Source organism: Lissotriton vulgaris, chromosome 2_1, assembly GCF_964263255.1.
Source record: "Lissotriton vulgaris chromosome 2_1, aLisVul1.2, whole genome shotgun sequence".
NCBI classification, from domain to species: Eukaryota; Metazoa; Chordata; class Amphibia; order Caudata; family Salamandridae; genus Lissotriton; species Lissotriton vulgaris.
The window spans coordinates 1,333,692,914-1,333,701,105 of NC_141687.1; positions in this window are offsets into that span (position 1 = coordinate 1,333,692,914).

Below are 8,192 nucleotides of genomic sequence, written 5' to 3' on the forward strand. Positions count from 1 at the left end.
ATGTTAGGATTTCAAACCCAACCTTAGAGGTGGTACCTATATTTAATTTATCTAAACATGAATTAAATAGACAAGAATTAGAACTGTTGAGCTATGGACTATCTTATGTGCCTACAAATAGGAATGATCACTTCACAACTCTAATGGAAATTCAGAAATTCTTCCGTACTCTCCGTCTAAAACAGTTTTTCAACAAGACCCCAGTCTGTAGTCAATATAATGTTACAACACCCAACCAACGTAATGTTACAGGTCTCCGCTGTCCCTCGACATTTTACCCGGCAAACAACTTAATGCCGAAGGAACTTTTAACTTTTGAAAATGTAGTGTTGTTAGAAATAGACCAACTCTTCAAAGAAAAAAAGAAATATGTGAGATACAATTTCACGAAAGAACAACATGAGACACTGGTTGCCCTGTCTAAACGTGATGATATTTATATCAAACCCGCAGATAAAGGGGGCAGTATAATAGTGCAAGACAAGACTGATTATGACAAAGAGGCACTACGTCAACTTAATAACCCTCTCCACTACACCAAATTAAGGGGTGACCCTACAGATAAGATCAGGAAGGACATATTAACTGTTACGAAGACGGGTCTGGATGGGTTATGGCTAAGTCAAAAAGAATATGAATACTTAAATAAGAACGATTTCACAATTCCGGCATTCTATATACTGCCGAAAATCCATAAAAACGAGCAAAACCCCCCCGGAAGACCAATTGTCGCGGGGTGTGGGTCAATTTTACAACCCTTGGCCGAGTATGTGGATTTCTTTATTAAGCCTTTCGTACCACTTACCCAGTCATACACTAAAGACAGTATAAGTGTAATAAATGCTTTGGAAGGCATTTCTTTTGACCCTACGATCAACATTATTGTTACGATGGATATTGAGAGTTTATACTCCAATATCCCGCAGAGAGAAGCAGTGGACATACTTGAAAAAATTCTAAATACACAGATCCGCCCAATGCAAGTACCAGTAGACTTTGTCATTCAGTGTGCCAAAATAGCTCTTGAATGTAACTATTTTCTATTCAATGATGACTTTTATGGTCAAAGAAAAGGGGTGGCGATGGGAGCGATTTTCGCTCCCGATATAGCCAATTTGTATGTGGCAGATTTTGAGGATAAAAACATTCATAATAACAACCCGTTTGGAGCACACATCACTAAATACCTTAGGTATATAGATGATGTCTGTCTAGTTTGGGAAGGAAGTGAGGATCATCTATTAACATTTCACAGATGGTTAAATGAACAAAATGATAACCTAAAATTCACTATGGAATATAGTAATCAAAGTATAAATTTTTTAGACTTGAACATCCTACATGATAATGGCAACTTGGTGGTAAACTTGTATACGAAACCCACGTCACGTAACACTCTTTTAAAATATTCCAGCCACCACCCTAGGAATCTATGGGATAACCTCCCTTTTGGCCAGTTCTTAAGAATTAAACGTAACTGTACCAAAAGGGAGGATTATTTCAGGGAAGCTAAGATTTTACAACAAAAACTGGTGGCCAGACAATATCCAAATAGATTGGTAAAAAGAGCTCTCAAACGAGCATGGTACTATGACCGGGCATCACTTTTGGATCAAAATAAACAAAAATAAGTATCAGACAATACCATAGCTTGTATTACCACTTTTGGAACTGAATCTAATGAGATTAAAAAGATTGTAACAAGAAACTGGCACCTTATACAAAAAAGTGAATTGCAGCTTACATGTCCATACTTTGCATTCAAGAGGGCTAGGAATCTACGTGATTTCCTGGTTAAAACATACAGAGAACCAAGGATAAATACCATACACAGTCAGTGGGGTATGACACCTAGAGTGGGCCATTATCCATGTGGACAATGTGTAGCTTGTGACACAACCGCGGTTACAAAATCATGTACACTGAACGGGAAAGAATTTGTGATAAGACATCATTCGAACTGCTTGACTAAAAACGTCATCTACTGTATACTATGCCCATGTAGTTTAGCTTACATTGGTAAGACAACCCAAGAGGTGAAAAAAAGAATAACCCAGCACCAATCTAGAATTAGATGCAAAGTGTTGACAGCACCCATGGTGGAACATTATATCGAAAAGTCACATGGTCCACAGGACATGAAATGGTTTGTACTTGAGGTGATTAAGGGGTCAAAAAGAAGGACCAATGTAGATCGTCTGCTAACTATAAAAGAAAACAGATGGATATGGATGTGTAGGACGATGGTGCAGGGACTTAACCAATATGTGGAATGGCACAATTTAGCAACCCTATAATTATTCCTCATTTGTGATTTATCAGTATACTTCTGTTTATAATGTTGATGGTGGTTCTCTTAGACTGGTCCCTACTGTGAGGCTGACAATCGAATCTATGGCTTAATTCATCTATGGTTTTAGATGCAGTCGATTTGTATATATTTTAATACTTACACTTAAATATCGGGCTGACAATAGCCGGTTAAGATTTTTACATTCAATGGCAATGGTAATACAATATGGTTCATAGGATAGAGCAGGTATGAGAACCATTTACAAATGGCTGCCATATAGACTAAAGCGACTTCACCCATCTGCGCATGCGCGGAGTCCGCGACTTTAATGTAGTCTCCTCCGGTAGCATTGTGAGCCGGTTTCGAATAGAGACGGAGTGAATTGGAGTCCCGCTCTACACAGTGTGGAAGTAAGTGCCATTGGAGGGGTACTGGGATAGTTATGGTCATGCTAGTTATTCGCATGGACTTATGGAAGTTATCTTCCGTTTTTGTACTTCAGATTTGAACCACACTAATTGAACACGATAGAAATACGAAAATTACCGAGCCACTTTGGAAATGGTCCTATCTCTTTGAGGAGGTAAGCTGAACCGGTGTTTAAAGTGGAGAGGAGTTTAGGTTGGACAGATGTTGTTGGAACGTGAAGGCATATGCTTAGTGTATATATACTTGTTTGTACAGGAGCACGTGGAAATTGGATGGTCTATGGTTAAGACTTCCCTATTGGTCTATGAAGATTGAGGTTTCTCAACTTGAAACATAGTGAGTAATGTATATTTTATGTACAGTCACACTGGGTGTGGTGACGGTTAGTGTTAGCAGACAATCAATTATATTGGACATTAGGAACGGGATCTAATATATTGTACATATTGTATATTTTGTGGATATTTTGAGCAACTTTCAGTCCTGAGGATGGTCTTGGTGGAAATCGCATGTTAAAGACCGAAACGTCGACGCCTATATACTGTTTGGTTACAAATAAGAACTACAACATTCATGTCAAAAATTGTTGAATGAGCTGACTGAGGCTTCAGGAGCACGTTATGTATATATGTATATAATACATACAATACCAACAGTATAACACACTATCGGAAGGATATTGATTGTAATAGTGTGGTTTGTGTTGCCTTTTTCTATTTGTTGCAAATTATTCATTGTTTCTTATATAATATATGATATAAAGTTGAAAAACGATCGATACCATGGTTCCGATGTCTATTTGATTGAATGTACATATTGATGGCTTGTGAAAAATATTAATTAATAGTGGAAACAATTCCTCAAGGTACCTTTTCTATATTGCATATTTACCCAGTTCCTTGGGGATTATTGGGTTGCCCTGTCTTTATTTACTGTCACTAATTGCCTGCACTGTTGTATCTTCTGTCGTCCGCCCCGTTCCATCGCGGCTGGTGCCGTTTGTGTGGAGGGTGAGACGTGCCGCCATCTTTGGTGTAGCCGGACCAGACTCAGCGGTCTAGCTATCACGGGAGGCAGGCCATATAAACAATGTGCATTCAGGAGCGCAGCGGACGAGCGCAGCGGGCGCGACGAATGCGCGCCGAAGTCGCGCACAAGTCAAGCCCGTCTGCGCCCGTCCGCAGCAGACCGGGGCTCGGGGCCAGACCCCCTGGTCAAATATATAACTACACCGCTGCATCGCTGCTGTCATTAAGACCCTCTGACAGCGCCACCTTCTCCCCGCCCGCTCACATCTTAAAGCGCGCCGCCATGTATGGTATTTTAAAACCTGATTTTATGCTCACAAAAGCCTGTAAGCCCTCACTACGGTCTACTCCCTTATACCCACATGAGCCCCAGACTACTCTCAAATGTTTATATCTGAACACCAGGTCCATGGTGAAACACCACCTGGACATCTTCCTTCTGCTTCAGGCCGAACAACCAGATCTTCTATGTTTATCTGAGACTTGGCTTAATGATGCATCCTTACCTGATATCCTGGCGGCAGTTCCTGCTGAGTACTATATACTGCATGTCGATAGGCCAGCTGGTAAAAGGGGCGGAGGGGTCGCTGCGATTATTCGCAAAAACCTTAAAGTCTCTCTGTTACCATCTCTTGATCTGACAGGATCAGATAATATAATCTTTAAAATGGATGTGGACACTGGTTCACTTCTTGTGATCCTCATTTATCGCCCCCCTCAAAATATGCCTACTTTTGCTGCATCCCTAGCGGAACAACTAGCCCCCCTGATTATTTCCCACGACAAAATTGTACTGCTGGGTGATTTTAATCTCTGGCTGGACTCGGTGGAGTCTGACTCTCAGGCAGCCACACTGAAGGATGTTTTCTCTGATCTTAATCTCATCCAACACATTCACCTTCCTGCTCAGATCCGTAGTCTTTTCCAGCGCCGGGATGCCCCAGGGTAGCTGCGCGCTTAAGAAAACACAAAATCAAATCAAATCAAATCAAATCACATGAGAAAGGGCACAGCCTTGACCAAATTTGGTCTCAAAACATCTCTTTGGCAGTTAACTCCATCTTGCCTTGCATTTGGTCGGATCACTTTCTGATCAATTTCATCATGACCACTGCAAAGAATAGCAAACCTTTGTCTCAACAAGGTGGGAAGGCAAGAATGTGGAAGAATGTTGACATCCCGGCCTTTCTCCAATCGCTAACCTCTATCTGTCCTTCATTTGATCAGGACATAGAGAAATCAGAAGAGGTTTTTTCCGAATGGCTACTTCAGGCAGCTGAAGTTCATGCTCCCTGTGTCAACTTCTCCCGCTCCCGCCCCAATGATGCTCACAGGTGGTTCACACCTCACCTGAAAACCCTCAAACTTAAGGTTCGTCAAATGGAGCGCAAGTGGCGCGTAGCCTATCTAGATCATGACAGAGCCAACTTTCGTAAGGCCCGCAGGGATTACCAAAATCTCATTCTAAAATGCAAAACCAACTACTTTTCGGATAAAATTCTTAAGGCCCAAAATAAGTCAAAAGAGCGGTTCAATATTGTGGAAAACCTTAGCTCTAGCGACAGAACTTCTCTCCCGATGGTTCCTACCCAAGAGCTTTGTAACACACTTAACTCTTTTTTCTTTGATAAAATTTGCACTATCAAGCAAAGTATTCCCATCACTCAGCCCCCTCTTTTGTTTGCTGATACTCTGTACAACCCTGCCACCTTAGAATCCTATCCCCTCATAGACAATGCCAAGTTACTCAAACTATTAACCAAAGTCAAAACTGGCTCCCCTGATGACATTTGCCCCCCTCACATCTTGAAAGAAGTGGGCACCAATCTTCCTGGGTGCTTACTTTCTTTATTGAATGGGTCACTTGTACAGGGCAAAGTTCCACGCAACCTGAAAAAAGCTCTTCTCGTTCCCCTCATAAAAAAGGCAGGAGCTAACCCGCTAGATCCCATCAATTATAGACCCATATCGCTGTTGCCATACTGTGCCAAACTACTGGAGTCACATGTCTGTGAAATTATCTCCAACTTTTTGGAAAAATCTGAGTATTTGGCACCGAATCAAGCAGGGTTCCGACCTTGCCACTCCACCGAGGCGGTCATCCTTTCGGTGCTAAATACTCTGAGGCGGAATGCAGATGCAGGAATCCATCAGGCGCTTGTGCTACTGGACCTCTCTGCTGCGTTCGACACGGTCGACCACACCATCTTGGTCGACCGTGTCGAGCAGGCAGGTCTCAGGGGCCCTGCACTGAGCTGGATCCGTTCTTTCATTACGGGCCGTACACAGTCGGTCAGATTGGGCTCCTTCTCTGCTCCTACTATACCAACCACCTGCGGGGTACCACAAGGTTCCTCGTTATCTCCCCTTCTTTTTAATGAATACCTACGCCCTCTCCTGCACTCACTTCGGAATGCAAATGTAACTATCTTTAACTACGCGGATGATTTGCAGCTCATCTTCCCTCTTAACACCATGGACTCAGTGGGCGAATTCCAAAGAACTATGTCCCACATATTGAGTTGGATGAGCTGCAATCATCTGAAGCTCAACCTGGGCAAGACCGAGCTGGTCCTGCCCGGACAGAGCTCACTTAGTTGGAACTCCAACTTTTGGCCTACCAACATGGGAGCGCCTCCATCTAAGTCATCCGTGGTTAAAAGCCTAGGTATCTTCATCAGCGAGGATCTCTCGCTAAAAAGACAGGTCGGAGCGGTGGTATCTTCCAGTATCTTCCAATTGAAGAAAATAAAAAAAATTGCTCGCTTCTTTTCCTCAGCAGCCCTCACACAGATTGTCCTCTCCTTGGTTCTGTCCAGGCTGGACTTTTCTAACAGCCTTTATCTTGGCCTCCAAACTGGAGATCTTAAACGTCTCCAGCTTGTTCAGAACCAAGCCGCCAGGCTCCTTCTGAATATACCCAGGAGGCAATCCATCAGATCTGGCCTTAAGCAGCTACACTGGTTGCCAGTCGAGCAACGTGTGGCCTTTAAGGCCGGGTGTATTCTGTTCAGGTCTCTGAATGACTCTGGCCCTTCATTCATCAGAGATTTATTCAAAAAATACTGCCCCTCCCGTCATCTTCGATCCACCTATAAATCACTCCTGATTGTACCTCCATTCAAAAGGAAGCGCCTCGGAGGTAGCTGTTTCGACCACCTTGCTGCTGTTCTTTGGAACTCTCTTCCCCTTCATATAAAGCTGAATGATAACATCCTCAGCTTTAGACAATCCCTGAAAACTTGGCTTTTTTCTCAAGCTCATTATTGATAGCACAGCTTCACTCATTGACTGCCTGCCTGGTTCCTTCTGTAGTGCCATGAAGCCTTCGGGCGTACGAGCGCTTAACAAATTCCAACTAACATTAACATTAACATTAAACAAGTGATAGACTCTGTGGGAGAAACAGGAGCTGCCCCTGCTTCATGGCGTATAGCCAAGATAGTATTCTTTCTAAAAAAGAATAAACCACTGGAAGAACAGGGATCATACAGGCCAATTTCATTAATCAATACTGATGCTAAAATCTTCGCTAAAGTACTCGCCAATTGGTTAGCTCCTACAATGCCAGTCTTAGTCAACTGCCAACAACATGGATTCGTGGTAGGTAGAGACACCACCACCTATGTCAACACTGCAATAACCGCTTTTGATGTTGCGGCGACTACTCTCACCCCACTCGGAATGGTCATGCTAGATGCAGAGAAGGCATTTGACCGAGTGGGGTGGGAGTATCTCTGGGCAACACTATTGGCTTATGGTATACAGGGCCAATATCTAAGATGGATCCAATCTCTGTATGAGACACCTACAGCAATAGTTAGCTATTTGGGGAATAACTCGGATAATTTCTCAATAAAAAGGGGCACTAGACAGGGGTGTCCTCTTTCACCCCTGTTATTCGCTATAGCTCTAGAACCATTCCTAAATGCATTAACTGCTCAAGAACACATAACCCCAATAGAACATGAAGACATGTGCTTAAAAATTACAGCTTTCGCCGACGATATAGCTATTTATACCACTGACTTGGTGCAGGCTATACCTAAAATTATCCAGGAAGCAAGAGAATTTGGCGATATATCGGGATATAGACTTAATGTTAACAAAACTCAAGTGATAGCAAACTATCAACCTACACAGCCGATAACAGGGCTTTGCCAAAATGCTACTTATTTAGGAGTGAAACTTACCTCCACCATCGAGAAAATTATCCCATTAAACTATGATTCTTTACTTAAAGATATTGCTTCTATGCTTAAAAATTGGAATGAAATACCTCTTAGCCTGATCGGACGTATCAACATAATAAAGATGAAGATAGTTCCAAAAATATTATATTTATTCAGATCCATCCCTCTACAACTAAATAAATCATGCATCAAGAAAATTGAAAGTATATGTAGTAGCTACAACTGGGGATACAAAAAGGGGGGACTAAA